The sequence below is a fragment of the Rousettus aegyptiacus genome, unplaced genomic scaffold (assembly GCF_014176215.1).
Source record: "Rousettus aegyptiacus isolate mRouAeg1 unplaced genomic scaffold, mRouAeg1.p scaffold_m13_p_12, whole genome shotgun sequence".
Taxonomy (NCBI): Eukaryota; Metazoa; Chordata; class Mammalia; order Chiroptera; family Pteropodidae; genus Rousettus; species Rousettus aegyptiacus.
Window position 1 is genome coordinate 50,522,903 of NW_023416287.1, and position 16,281 is coordinate 50,539,183.

A 16,281-nucleotide genomic window follows, 5' to 3' on the forward strand; every position below is an offset into this window, starting at 1 on the left:
CCTGAGCCTCTCCTATATACCTCTGTACTCCTGAACATAACACGGAAAGGTAAACTCTATTTTACTAGGGAGTATAATTTGGATGTACTCAATAGACAGAAATTAAGGGACTACTACATAAATCCTTAGAAAATGTTTACTATACAAACTGAATAGACTTTGCAAAGGAATGGAGGCTAGGTCCATTTCTACCTTTGAGTTGTGTTCCTGATAATCTGTAAACTCAATGCTGGTTCAAAGATGGTTCTTGCTCCTCTCCCTCCTTTCCCTAAGCTTTTCTTCTCCCTTATCTACTAAATTAGTTATTAATAATATTCAGAATATTTTAAGAAGATTTATTCATCCATTCAATGAGTATTTATCATATTAACATATTAATAAATTTTGGAGAAAACTGGCAAAAGGTGATCTTAAGTTGTAGCAGCAAGAAAATTCAGGATCCAGGATATCCTTTGAATTGGCAGACACTGTGGATACTTCTTCAGTCCAATTGGAATAGTACTTTCTTATGTATTTGACTGAGTAGATGAGTGTTCCTTCTTAAAACTCTACTCCAGTGGCTCATAAATTTATTTTGCTGAAAATTTCTTAAGAGAACTTTTATAAAATGCATTCTTTGGGTCCTATTCACAGAAATTTCAAACCAGAAGATTTTAGAAGAGACCTGAGTATGTGTATTTTTATAAGCCCCATCCCTATGCCTACTCTAAGTAATTCTAGTGCCACTTTTTGTGAGTCAGACTTTGAGAAACAAAATTTTATCTCTTGTAAGAGATTACTCTCTCTCTCTCTTATTAAACCTCTCTGACCGGTGCTTCTTTGTCTACGTTCTGAATCCTCTTTACCCACCAATCTCTATATATGTTGGTGTCTCGAGGTTCCATTTTTAGCACACAGCTCTTCGTACTTTACATACCTATATAGACACTCCCACAAAAGCTCTTCCTATGTCAGAATTTATCTTTAACCTATCTCCAACCTCCACATTCTTATCTACTCTCTCAGACTCACCCAACAACCCACTGGACACGTATATCTGGATGTTGCAATGAGACTTCATATGTCCTCATCCACACATCCTACAGATTAAGGACTGGGTGCTTTTGCTCATGTCTTCCCTATGCTTGGAATCTTTCCTCCCACTCCGGACTTAATTTAAGATACATTTTAGGTGGCCTCTCCTGAAGAAAAGAACTCCCCAAACCTATTCTGCATTCTTCTTAATGTGGGCTGATGGAATTTTGAGCATATTTCTATCAATGCACTTATTGGTATCTTCATAAAAGAAGTAAAATAATTTGTATGTGAATGCTTTAGAATTCACATGAATATATAGGCCATTAAACTCAAATATTTCCTCGATTCAGCTCCAACGTTCTTAATAATCAGCCATAATTTTGGCTTGGTAGCAGAAAAGAGAAAACTAGATTTATGCAAAGTATCTACAACTATGAATTTAAACTGAAGGTGATCTGGAGGTGAAGGTGAATTATGAAACATGTACAAAAAGAAGAATAAAAATGTATTTCTGAAGAAACTTACCTCCTACAATATATTGATAATGATGAATAATTTAATAAATATTTACTGAGTATCTATTAGTTCTGGCTGAGATTCAGGTGGCAGGCACTGTCCTAGGTACTAGAGATACAAAATAAACAAAAAGGCCTAGCCTTAATTAAGCTTTCATTCTAATAAAGGTAAAAGGATCTAAAATAAATACTGCATATAATCATGTATGCAGATGTAAAACTAAAAATTCAGAAATGTTCTTCTGTTTCCAACCATTAGAACAACAGGGTTCAGAATTACCCTCTCATTATTACCAACTAGAAAACTGTACAAATAAAGCAACTGGTTTTAAATTTAACAATGCAAAACTGTGCAAAACTGTGACATCAGAGAGAAAGAAATGAGGTGAAAGATTTCCAATGGACATGGAGGCAACTTATAGAGCACAGAGAAATAGATCCTGAACAGAACCCAACATCCTGAACAGAACCAAGTCATCTCACTGAGGAAAAGGAGCAAATATCAAAGCTCAGGAAAGCAGGGTCAGCTAAAATTTGCTGGTCAGATCACCAGAAAGGCAAGATCTATGAAATAAAACTGATCCAGAAATTAGCATACAGCACCTTAACTCTTTGGCTGAATAGCCATCAAGGCGACATATGTTGAATCTTTACAAAAGCAGGTAAAAATTAAATCCTAGGAATATAATCAGAGACCTATAATCCAAAAAAAAAAAAAAAAAAAAAAAAAAAAAAAAAAAAACAAAAACCTCCAGTGCTCACAAAGGGCCAGGAATGTGTGTATTATTTAAAACATATCAGGTGAACTTTTGCTTCCAATTGTGAAAGAATAACAGACTGTACCAGCTAAAGAGATGTGGCTGAATGCATAAAGCATACAGTAGAAACCTTAGATGTTTCATGCCTTACTGGTAAGGTTAAATTTACCCTAGCTAGATGTTACTCTAGAATGCACTTATCCCTCCTAAAAATCCACAAATAAACGTTTGCCAAATTAAATCTGTAAACTCTTTTAAAAAATACAACAATAAATACTACAAAATCTACCAATCCACAACCTAAAATTCACAACTTTAAGTATCTGATGTAAATTAATAGATATATAATGAAGGAAAGTGACTCATACCTAGAAGAAAACCAGTTAGTAGAATGACACAGAGATGATGGAATTAGCAGAAAAAATGTTAAAACAGCTGTAATAACAATATTCAAAATAAATAAGGGCTTAAAATAAAACATGATCATAAAAAAGAAATATAAGTTATAAAATATAAAATTTCTATACATAGAAATACAATATGTGAAATAAAACATTCACTGGGTGGAATTAACAATAGATTAGACCCCAGAGATAAAAAGATTGGTAAGCTTGTAGACACACCAATCGAAATAGCACAAACAGAAGCACACAGAGAGAAGAGAGTGAAAAAAAAAAATAATAAAGAGAGCCTCTGTGAACCAATAGGAGGATGTCAGGTGGTCTAATAAATGTGTCAACTTTCAGCCAAGATGAAGTAACAGGAACCAGATTTACTTCCTGCCTGAAATAAAGAAGAAAACGACATACGAAATACATTAAACAATTATAGACATATTGAATGTCAGGAAATTAAAAACAGTGATCTTTGAGAGGCAGAAAGCAAACAAACAGGGTCTTACAATCGCTCCAGCTTCAGGCCTAAAGAGAACTTCCAGGGACAGGGAAATGGTGCAAGGATAGAGAAATCAGCTGAGCCTGCTGGTCTCTGAGTTTAGTAGATAGAGCTGGAACTCAAGGATGCAATGGAACTCGCAGAGAAAAGTAATGAAGATGAGAGATCGCCAAAGAGACAACTGTGGAGATCCTTAGGGGATCCTCTTCAAGTCTTCAGCTTTATACTGATCAGCAAATTCATTAACAGAAATTATGCCAGGCCAGGGGAAATCACCAAAAGATTTAGAGAAAAGTATACCCAAGAATTACAGAGGGCCAGAAATAGTTTGTGTTCCCAGTAGCCAAAGTGGAAAAACTCATAGTTTACAGAATCTTGGATAGACTATTCAGTAACATTTTACCTTAGAGTAGGAAAACTCTTTTTTAGACTAATGCTACTCTAATCCCACCCAACAAATCTTAAAAGTAAGACACAATAGGTTTCAAGTCCCAGGAAAAAAAAATTATAGAAATATAAAAATATTGAGATAAAATTCACAAAATTAATTCCAATAAAAAATCACTAGGCAAGCAAGAGAATATGGCCTGTAATGAGGAGAAAACTCAGTCAATACACACAGACCTAAAAATGACATAGAGACAATGAAATGACAATGAGAGAATTAATAAGGACACTAAAACAGTCATTACTACTTTATCTGGTATGTTGAAGAAGCTAGAGGAAAAACTGACATCTTAAGTAACTTCATGGAAGATTTTAAAAAGACCCAAACAGAATGTCCAAATTTGATGAAAACTCTAAAGCCATAGATCCAAGGAACTCAATAAATTCAAAGCATAAGAAACACATAGAAGACTATACTGTGGCACATCATAATTGAATTGAATTGTTAAAAAAAATCTTAAAATCATTCAGAGTAAAACACAAAAATATCATGAACAGAAGAACAGAAAAAAAGATATCAGCAGATTTCATATCAGTAACAGAGATCCAAAAAATAGCAGAGCAATACCTTTTAAATACTTAAAGAAAAAACTATCGACCTAGAATTATATATTCAGTGAAAATATCTTTCAGAAATAAAAGGGAAATAAAGGTGTTTTTCAGACATAAAAGATAAAAGATTTATTAGCAACAAAACTTTTCTATAAGGAAATCCTTTAAGCAGAAGAAAAATGATACCAGATAGGAATATGGATCTAAAGAAAGGAATGAAGAGCATAAAAAACGGCAAATACAGGGGTAAATATGAAACTTTTATATTGTTACTTCAGTTTCCTTTAAAGACTGATTGTTTAAAACAAAAATAAAAGAATATTATTCCATATTAATAATATTAATATTACTCTATCATATGTATTAAATAAAAATATATTGATAGTAGACTATAAGTTAAAAATTATAATATGTAGCTTAAAGCAATCATTAAATTAACACAATAAAGAGCTATTTAGTAAAAATTACTCAATTTATCCAAAATAAACCCCAAAAAGGAGGAAAAAAAGAGGATAAAAAAGACAAATACAAAACCTATATAAAAATAGTAAATTTACACCCAATCATATTACATTAAAATATATCTAGTTTAAATTTCCCAATAAAAAAAGCAGCTTGTTAGATTAGTTTTAAAAAGCAAGACACACACACAAAAAACACCATTGACAAAAAATTTACTTTAAATGTAAGGATAAACAGGTTAAAAGTAAAAAGACATACAAAAAAATGCCATGCTAAAAAAATTAATGAAAGTTCGATGGCTATATCAATACCAGAAAAAGTTGATTATAGAGCAAAAATTATTACTAAAGATTAATGAAATCATTTTATAATAACAAAAATGTCAATGAGGAAGAAATAACAGCCTTAAACTTTTATGTATCTAATAACAGAGCTTCAAAAAACATAGAGCAAAAACTGACAGAACAGCAAGGAAAAATAGACAAAAACTACAATTGTAGTAAGAGATTTCAGAACCCTTTCTTCAACAATTTACAGAACAAGTAGAGAGTAAATCAGTAAGTACATAAAAGACAACTTACTTGACATTTATAAAACACTTCAATACCAGTAGTACAATATATATTATTTTCAAGTGTACACATACCATTACCAATATAGGTAATATTTGATCTATAAACAACTGTCAATAAATTTAAAAGAATTCAAGACATAGAAACATGTTCTTTAACTACAAATGAATTAAGTGAAAAAATTTATAACAAAAATATATGTAGAAAACCCTAGAAAATTTCAAAACTAAAGAGTATACTTCTAAATAACCAATGGGTCAAAGAGAAAGCAAGATGAAACTATAAAGTATAAAAGTATTAAAAACACAGCATCACAAAAGTTGTGGGATACCGCTAAAGCAGTGTTTAGAGGGAAATTTATAACACTAAACACCCATACTTACAAAAGAGATGAAAGCTATCCAACTCATAGTTTCAGCTTCCACTTTAAGAAACTAGAAAAAGAGTAAATTAAACCCAAAGAAAAAAACAGAAAATGACAAATATCAGAACTATAAGTGATGAAATAGAAAACAGAAAATAGAGCAAATCAATGAAACCAAATGTTTGTTCAATAAAATTATAAACCTCTATCCAAATAGATTAGTAAAAAAGAGAAAAGACACAAATTAACAATATCAGGAATGAAAGGGGTGACATCACTACACATTTTATAGATATTAAAATGTAATATATGAATATTATAAATAACTTTAAACTAATAACTTCAACAACTTAGAAATAAGGACAAATTTCTTTTAAGATATAACCTACCAAAGCTCACTCAAGAAGAAAGAGATAACCTGAATAGCCTTATATCTACTAAAGAAATCAAATTCGTAAACACTTTTCCACAAAAACATATTCCAAGCCCAGATGGATTCACCAGAGAATTCCACATAGCCTTTAAAGAAGAAATAATACTCATTCTACACAACCATTTCCAGAAAATTAAAGAGGTAGAAACAATTACTAACTTACTCTATGAGGTCAGAACTACCCAAATACCAGAATGAGATAGATACCACAAGAAAAGAAAAATCACAGACCAATGCTCCCTACATATCTAGATGCATATATTCTTAACAAATTTTAGCAAATTAAATCCAAGAATATATAAAAAGGACAATATATAATGACCAAGTGGGTTCATCCTGAGATATCAAGGATGATTTAACATTTGAAAATTGTTATTCATTTAATTCATCACACATAGTCATCATCATATCGGTCATCATATTAACAGTAAAAAATAACTGCATGATATTTGTAATAGATGCAAAAAAAGGTATCTGGCAAAATCCAGGATCTTTTCCTGTAAAAAAAATAAATTCTCAGCCAATTAAAAATAGAAGAGAACTGCCTCAAGTTGTAAGGGCATCTAGGAAAAATAGCTAAAATCATATTTAACGGTGAAAGGCTGAGTGCTTTCCTCCAAAGATCAAAAACAAGACTTGGATGATGGCTCTCACCACTTTTATTCAAGATTGTACTGGAGATTCTAACCAGTGCAATCAGGCCAGAAAAAGAGAGAAAAGGCATCCAGATTGCAAAGAGAGAAGGCAACTATCTTTATATGCCAATAATATGATCACCTATGTAGAAAATCCTACAGAATACAGATCCTGGCATGATGTCTGCTTCATATGAGTAAATATTAAATGTATAAAGATGGATGAATTGTAGGTATATGTAGAAATCCTTTCTTAAGTAAATGTTGTATTAAAGAAATAGGTTTTGGAAAATCATTTTATAGGTTTAATAATTTTATGTTTTTATGCACTCTAGAGAAATTTGAATTTTATTATTGAATTTTCCTCACTCCAAATTAAAGCTTTTCTTTTAAACTCAAGGTTTCCCTGGGGGGAGGGAGGCGGGGTAGGACAAAATAAGACAAAACAAAGCAAAAACCTTGTTTTTAAAAACTCTAGGTTAATCACTGTTCTCTAATTTCCTCTCTCTCACAGACCTCCAAATTGTAGAAATCAGTTTCAGGCAGTGCCAACTCCAAAAAGATAACAAAGGTATGCTATTTTGGAAAAGAAAGGGAAACAGAAGAGTAGAGGGAGGGAGGGGGGCAAATACCACATAAACTTTTATGGAAATCCAGAGTGCCTAAGTTATATGCACTGTCCCACAGACAGCTGCCAGGATATTCTGAGCTCAGACAACATTCTGAAGCAAAGGCAGATGTGTTAGCCAGTAGAGCATCTGGAAGGCAAGAATCTGTGAGCTGACAGCCATCTTTTCTTTTTTAGTATCGAAGCGACACAGAACAAACTCCAAAAAGCACTGAAATGATCCAGGTTTTGTTTGTTTATTTTTTGTTTTTCCATTTCTAAAGTCTTGCTTCAGGTGGGGTACACTGATGTCATGGGAAGCTGTCTTCTGCAAAGTAGGACAGATTCTGAAAGTGGATATACCTTGCCACACAGAAAGTTAACCTTATATAACAACTGAATAGTAACAAACAAATAAGTCAGGGACTAATCTGGCCCCCTAAAGCCTATTTACTTTCTATAAGTATTTATTGGCCATAGATATATAAATTTTTTTTTCCTCTGGCAAGCTCTTAAGTCTGCCTAGGTAAACCTTATTGCCATCATCAGTTTCCAGACTCTCCAACAACTGGCCACCCTGGCTAATGTTTGTTTCTCATTTTCCATTTGTTATTTATTAATTTAAATTTTCAAATTAACATTGAATGAAATATAAAATCACAATGTGTGTGTGTACATAAGAAAAGAAGAAATACAACTAGACAGTTTTTAAACTGACAGGAGACTATGTCCTTTTATTATTCACCAAAGGTCTGACAGGTGGAACTTTGTTAAATAAGTTAACTTGCTGATCTCATTATTTATAAGATCTATAGGATGTTGCAATGAGGTTAATTTGTGAAAGTGACAACAAAGAATTTAACAGAATTCAGAGGGGAAAACAAGAAACAGAGAGATTAACTTCCAAAGAGTACAGTGATTTGGTTACAACTGCATTTCTTGGTTTAGCTTCATTAAGAAATGACTAACCTACCTTCTCTGAAGAAATGACTAACATGTCAAATAGAAAACCCTGTACTCAGATAAGTGGTTATTGACTTAGAATAAGGAAGATGTGAGTATCTTTGAAGGCATAGGGCAGGAAGCTTTTTGAAAAGGAGAGATTGGGAGAAGAGGTGATGGGGGGTATCAAGGAGGGCTGCCAAGGGGGTAGGAAGGCATAGGTTCAAGTTTAACAGAGTCCCATTTTTCTCAATCAGGAATAAAGAGAGGGAAGATGAAGATTTGTAATGGAGAGAGGCAAGCCCCATGTGGCTTCGATATTTTCTGGAAAAAAAAAGTGTGTTTTTATTTTTACATATACGTAGCTATGTGCTCTGCTACCACCTATTAGAAATTATTTCCAGTGAGTGCTTGCTAGTAGAGCCTTGCTGGCTGTCTACAATTGGAGCCTATTGCTTTTGTAGGTGTCCGGACCTTTCTAAGAGTTATTAAATATTTGTAATATCACCCTTGCATGCTACTATATATTTTAAGCATTTTTATTCATTCATGTAAGAACAATACTCTCCCCATTTCTCCACCAGGACCACAGCTGCGCCTTCCTAGGGCACTCAGAAGCTCTAAAACTTGACTCTCTTTGCTGGACCTCAGGAAGAATGGGAGACTCAACCCAAACTTGCCTGTGCTATTTCCATACTCTGAGTCTAAATCTTTGTATTCTAGAGAGGACATTGCTCATGAGTTCCACTATTGGATTTAGAAAATTAGACTTTAATAAAATAAATATGCAGGAAAATATTCTTAATAACAATATGTGAGAATAAAATTTCAGTGTTTTAGTTGATTTCTCCAGAAAGTTTAAAGGAATTTAGTCTTCCTTCCTGTATCTAAGAAAAACTATAATCGTAAAGTTAAATTGGTTATGTGATTTTAAAATTCCAAGGTTCCAGAAAAGCAGGATCTGAAATAAAGGTCTCAGACCCTTTAGTGAATCTAAACTATGTACAAGAAAAACTGAAAACCACTGTGTATTTTTAATATCGCAAGTTAAGAAAGATAATTCACTCTAAAACAAAATTATTGGAGCACAGCTATGTCCTAGGAGGGACAGAACAGCAACATGATGACACTGGCCCGGGAAGGATTAGTTCTAAGACCCTTGTGCAATTCACGGGACTGTTGCCCCATTTTCCTATTATATGCCAAAGATCAATGGGCCGATTTTAAAAATCAATAATTTCTCCAATGTTTTTGCAGTCAGGATAACCATTAATCAAAAGCCAGTGATTTACTTATTGCATTATGAAGGAAAAAATGGATTCGAACAAAATTTGCTAGTCTATTATGAAACTGAGTTTGTGGGGAGGATCAAATGGGGTTGGGAGAAGTGTTCATCATGTGTAGTGGGATATGTTGCAGAACATATAGAACATACGTGGCAGCTATTTTAAGCACAATTTTCTGTACATTTATTTTGTAATACCGTAAGTCTACAATTATGCATCATACATATTCTCAGAGGAATGTTGTTGAACTTTAAGTGAAAGAACAGTTTAACAGTGTTTCTAATCTTATTGTTTTTCCTAACTAAAAATGAATAAAGAATATTAATTTTATCATTGTACAGAATGTACAAAGTATAATCTCTCTCTCCCCTTCATATCCATTGCATGGATGATCTAATAGACCCTTGCGCAAGTAATCCAAAACACTTTCATACTGATGAATGAGTATGGGTGTAAAATTTTCCACTCATATTCTCAATTGTATTTTCTAATGTCCTTCTTTATTACCCTTAACCTTCATGAGTCTCACTGAACAAATGGCAAGTCTAAATCAAATTCTCGGCATATTTGGAAGCCGATATGCATCCTTTACTGATGAAAACAAACAAAGGGTAACCTATCATCTTTTAAATGTCACTGCCAAGAAACACATACTGTGTTTTATAATTCACAGTATGGCTTCACATGGAACTGAAGTCAGAGAAGGAGAGTAGAGAAAGACATTTAAACAGTTCTCTGAAAATCGGCCGCAATTCTTTATTCTCTTTCAGTCAGAACATAGTCTCCAGAGCTCTAAATTTTTTTCTACACTATTTCTAGCCACACCAAATATGCTCATTTCCTTTGTCATGAGAAGACAGAAAGAAGAGGAAAAAATAAACACGAAATGAAATAGAGGTGTATGTAAGAAGAGCATCCACAGTCTGAATACCTAACAGTTCAAAGAAATAATGGAGAAGCAACTTTCCTCATTTGTCCTTATTTCAAGTATAAGAATATCTTACCTACTTTACATGCCAAGGTTTCCTACGGTCAATCAGGGTTCCTAACTGCTATAGACATTATACTTTACAGCATTTTAGGGTTGCACATTTATCATGTCTCATAACTATTTTAATTACAAAGAAATGGATGCTCCAGATGTTAAATGACTTGCCCAAGGTCACATGACTTAAAGTGGTCTTTTGGGAAAAAATGTGGACAGTTTTTGCATCCGAAAGATCAGTTTAAATGCCACACAAATCCCCCAGAATAGCTGAGGTTTTTCTTTCAAGATTCTCATTATGTTCTGCTTAATGTTTAAAATATAATTTTGAACCAGGTAAATTATAAGCATCAGTCTGGAAGCAGCTTTAAGAAAGAGATTTTGTTTGTGAGTAGGCAGGAAACTTGCTAGATTAAAAGCCATTACTACAGGGAGCCTGCAATACTTGTGTGTCTAATGAATTAACCTAAGAATGTATAGTTAAGAGAGGAAGGAAGGGATTGCAGTAATTTATGTAGCAACAGTGGAAAAACTCTATGATCTGATTAGGGAGAAAGGACCACAGAGTTCTACAGAGGTCACGATTACTACGCTATTACGTTATCCACCCTCTACTTCTTGCCTACCTTGAGCTCAAAAGTCTAAAGAACCCTAAAAACTAAGGAGGGACATTTGACATTGTGAATTCATGCTTCTCTCTTGGACTGTGTCACTCTACAGGGAGTGCTCAGGAATGCAGTGGGAGAGATTCTGGATTGTCAAAATGACTGGGGCCTTGCTGGTATTTAATTGGCAGGTCCAGGAATGCTAAGAGTCCTACAGTGCCATGGACAGTCTTACACCATGAAAGAATTAACCTGTGTCACACATGCCTTTAAAATATCCTGGCGGACTTTCACCACAGATTAAAGACCTGTTTATAATTCTCACAACCTAGAGCCTGATTCGGCTTCAGACTTAATATAAAGTATTTTTTTTATACACAGATTTTTCCAGCAACACAATTATAGTGTAGGTTGAGGGAAAACTATACTTTGCTTTGTTCAAATATTTAGCATTCTGGAAATTCAGGTCTTGTGCAGCAACACTGCAATACAGCTCGTGTGGACTAGTCGCCATTTGCAGCATCCCCATTTATGGTAGTTTTGCACATCAGAGCAACCATCTGACTCCATCCTGTCATCTTGTTTAGTCGTGTCCCAATGTTTAAGATGGAAATACTTATTGTATACAATATATTTTCCTTTTTATTTTTTCCTTGAAATTTGCAACATCATATTGTTTTTTTTTTAATTGTGTGCATAGGAAGATTATTATTATCTATAAATTTCATTTGGGTATGGTAAAGGAGGCAGTGTGTCTGACAGGGTTGAGAGCCAGAACTGTAGACCATTCTTTCCTTTTCTGAAAAACCTCTCACTCCTGGCTTCAGTAATAATGCCATCTCCTGGTTTTCCGGAACACTCTTTCTTGTCTATTTCACTGGCTCCTCTTATACCCAACTCTTAAAAGCAGCAGAATTGCATCCCTGCCCCTCTATTCTTACTAATTTCTCTCTCCAGCTTACTTCTATGACTAACACTTATTTGCTAAATTGTTCTCAAATCCAGACCTTGAGTTTCCCAACTATTTTTCTGAGTTTCACACCACACTTTCATTTGTCCACTGTGTAGTACTCGGATTTCTATCAGTGCAATATCTCAAATGAAGCGAGTCCAAAAAGGAACTCATTATCTTCCCTGCAAAGTCAGTTCCACCTATATTCTTGTTTTTCTTGGTTAGTGATGAGATATAATTTACCAAGTCTGCTAAATTAGAAAACTAGAATCGTTTTAGACTAAGTCATCATTTTTTTAATTCCCAGAGCAATTCTTCATAAATGCAACCAAACTATGCTATATCTTGAATATTTCTAAAAACTAAGGCACAAGTATTTACACTTTTCCTGAAAGACAATAAAGTATTAAAATCTTAATGTTAAGTGTGGTTTAACTCATTAATTCTACTTAAGTTATATAGCCTATGAAAATAATAATTTTTAGACAACTTTGGTACAAAGATGTTAAATAAAAGTTTTTTTTTTTTTTTTCTGAAAACATGGAAACAACCAACTAAGGGAACAGTTCGGTATTTTTATTATGCATCCTTACAAAAGTTATTTTGTAGCCATTAAATTTGCTAATGGAGTGTCTTTATTATAATAAAAATGCTTTTCATAGTGTTAAATGAAAATTATCTTAACTATATGAAATATGCAGGGAAAAATGAATGGAATGAATCATCGGTGATGGTTACCTCTGGTGAAAGGATTATAGACGATTTGCATTTTTCTCTTAGTTTTTGTTGTTGTTGTTGTTGTTATCTTCCATATTTTCCACAGTGCTCATATTTTTCCTACACGTAATTATTTTAAGTCCTTTTCAAGTCTTGTCAATAGTGCCTACACCATAGTTCAGTCTCCCAATACACTTTCCTTGCTTCCTGAAACGTCTCCTGCCAGTCCATCCTCCATGCTGCTATTAGATGAATTTTTCGAAGTATAGAACTGTTCCCTTTCTACTGGTTCCCTATCATGCAAACGTCAAGGAGCAAACACGTAAGCATGGACAGCTTCTCTCCTAAATCTGTTTTTTCAGTCTCTTCCCCTGCAATTCCTCACCAACAAAGAGACCTCACCTTTGCTCAAACAAGATATGGTCTATGGCATTTTTTGCAAGGCTGTTTTCTTTGATAGGAATGTCCTTTTTGCCTTTTGCTCCCAGATCAAGTAACATATTTATCCTTAAGATTCAATTCAAATGCCATTACCTCCCTGAAGCATTTGCTGACAGAGTTAGGAGTCACTTAGACTTTCCTCCCAAACATTGTTATGGATAGTCTTGCACTTATATCTTGGTATGAAAGAAATGGCCACAGAATTTCCTCTTCCTGGGAAAATACTGTGTCTTAGTCATCTTTGTATACTAAGGCCTGATAACAAAATCTGGCACACAACAGGTACTCAGAAAGTATCTGATAAATGATCAAATTAATGTATGTAGCTAAAAGCTGTAGAAGAAAATCAGCAAGCACCTCAGATACCTATTTGACAGGAAAAAACTGAGGCCGAGCTATAATTTCTGACTACACAAAAGGCAGAAGGAATCAGAATAAGCTGAAGCAGAACTACTCAAGTTAAAGAGGAAATGATAGCTGGATTAAGCAGTGACTGATAACTGTTGGAGATCGTTAGATAATTTAAACTTTAACATTTAAAAAAATCTCTTGTGCCTATATATTTAGAATGCAGAAGTCTAAGAGTTATGCCTAACACTTTTAACAAACAAACAACAAGCAAAATCATAACTTTAGTTAAAACTGTGTTTTTGAGAAGTAAAGCAAAATGTCCATGGAAATACCTATGGGAAGCCAAGACACCAGATTCACACTGACAGTACTATCACTTTGACTGTACATCACAAATTTTTAAAATCTTAATGCCTGGGCCACATTCTAGATCAGTTAAAATTAGAATTAGAATCTCCAGGGGTGGAGCCCAGACATCAGCATTTTTTGAAAGCTCCCACTGTTGAGAACCATTAATCTACATGAAAACAGTTTTCCCCAATTGTAGACCATGCATGTCCTGGAAGAAAACATGTATTTTCATGGCTATTGTCATTGTTAAACTCATTTCTAAAAAGTGAGAGCAAATGATATATTCTTAGTATCAAAGAAAGGTAAATAACAGTGTAGTTTAAGGAACTTTCTTCACTTCAGGGACACCAATTTTTATTTTAGTTGATTCATTTCCTATTTTCAAAATATATTTTCAACACAAAATTTAAATCTGAATAAATGACCATATTAGAACATTTTGATATTTTTAACCTAAAGGAAAAAGCCTAGAAATTTTTAAAAAGTTAGCATAATAAACTGAGCTGTAAAACGAAAATTTGCTATTTCAGAGATTCCCCCCCCCCCCCCCCCCCCCCCCCCCGCCCATAGCAAACTTTTAATAGCTTTAAATGGCAGTTCTTGCTGTGGGGAGAATTTGTTATAGTCTTTCTAATCACATTTTAAATAATACAATCTTACATCATTTTTCAGAGATTCACCTATTGAGAGCAACAATGGTTACAAAGAATGAAGTAATTGTGTCGTTAGTCACCCTAAGAAGATATCCTAGCAGGGCTGCAGTGGTGAGAAGGGCACAGTCGGGTAACAGTGGGGACCCTGGGTTCCAACCCTCCCTTCCTAAGGGTCGCTTTCCTACTTTGGGTTCTCACATCTTGACCTTCATTTATCCTGATTTGGCTACATACTTATTCTTTTTAAACTGTGGCATAGTGAGAAATATTCTCTTAAATTTTTCTCAAAATATATATAATAGAATATTTTATTCAAAAAATTCTTTACTAAAAACTAAATAAAGGGGGAAGTAGAATAAAATGCTAAAAAATGGTAAATTTAAAACACATAAACTTGTGATCAATTATGGCAAATAATGTAATTTAGCTGGTATGAACTGACAACTCCAAAAATCATAATCTTGGTTACTTGATCTCAAAATACTATTTTAACTAACTTTTTCTGTTCTACTTAAAGTGTCTGATTCCCAATTCCTCCCCCATCCCCAATGAAACTTCTCCTTATTTCAAACATTGTGTAAGGGAGTATTTTTAAAAAATGTTTAACCTCTACCCATATCAAGAAATATAATTTATGTTTCTGTCCAATACACACGTCATATATGCAACAAATCAAATTTCATGAGTCTCATTATATGTGATATACTGTGATGTACTTCCTCTTCCATTCCATTTTGTTCAAATGCTAATAAACTAATTTCATAACCTACTACTGGGTAGTATTAGTAGTTGGAAAAGTAAGCAAAGCCTGCAGATTCCCATCTTAGGCTAGTGCTCACATTTACGCAGAAGCTCCTTTATAAATCACAGGCACAACGATGCCCCTTTCTCAGTTTCTCAACTCTGTCCACTTGATTGGAATTCCCAGGACCCACCAGTTGGTTCATTTCTCATACAGTAAGGACTATGACATAACAGGGGTGTAAGAACAACAGTCAAAATCAGGGCATCAACTCCTGTAAATATTTACAGGAGTTAATCTAAGTTCTAGCTGCTTGCAAGCAGAGGAAGCAGAGAGGAGAGAGCAGCAAGTGCTGGTCGAAGGTATCATCTGGGCCAAAGGAGAAAGAGGTGAAGCTCAATAATCAGAGTGGTAAAGATATCTTTTCTCCATCACTCAGTTCCAGTGCCAGGAAGAGGTAGCAAAACTGTGGGTTAAAGAATACATTTTGAGTGATAAGACTGGTTCTCTTGAATGATGAATAATTGAATGAATGAATGGTTAAATCAATACTCATAGCCCTAAGCCAATATTTGTTTTTAAAAAATTCATAACAGGTCTATGGCCATGCTACCCTGAACAAACCTGATCCTGTCCTATCTCAGAAGCTAAGCAGGGTTGGGCCTGGTTAGTACTTGGATGGGAGACTACCTAGGAAGACCAGGTGCTTTAGGCATAAAAAAAATTTAAATAAGAAATGATAATCTCACAAGGTCCTTACAATCTGTGAGGTCAACCAAGGGTTGCCTCGCAAATAAATAAATAATAAAAAATTCATAATGGTGTGAAAAATTGTTCCCCCCTTTTGCGTGGGTAATCTGGAATCTGTGTTATTTCATATACATGAATTATGCAGACACTTGAATGGAAGTGTTACAGGTGACATGAGATGGGGACCTAATTAGAAACTCCTGTGAGAACCCTTATAAAGGGAGATTCAGATTCTTTAACAAGCACTGAA

The 16,281-nt window shown here is 34.1% G+C and overlaps 1 protein-coding gene and 1 pseudogene across 9 annotated transcripts in view; one reads left to right on the top strand and one right to left on the bottom strand.

Moving 5' to 3' along the window:
• Window positions 1-16,281, bottom strand: part of ARHGAP28 (Rho GTPase activating protein 28) — a 202,496-nt gene that overhangs the window by 96,693 nt on the left and 89,522 nt on the right. The window lies entirely within an intron of this gene.
• On the top strand, window positions 15,878-15,996 carry LOC118610244 (annotated as a pseudogene).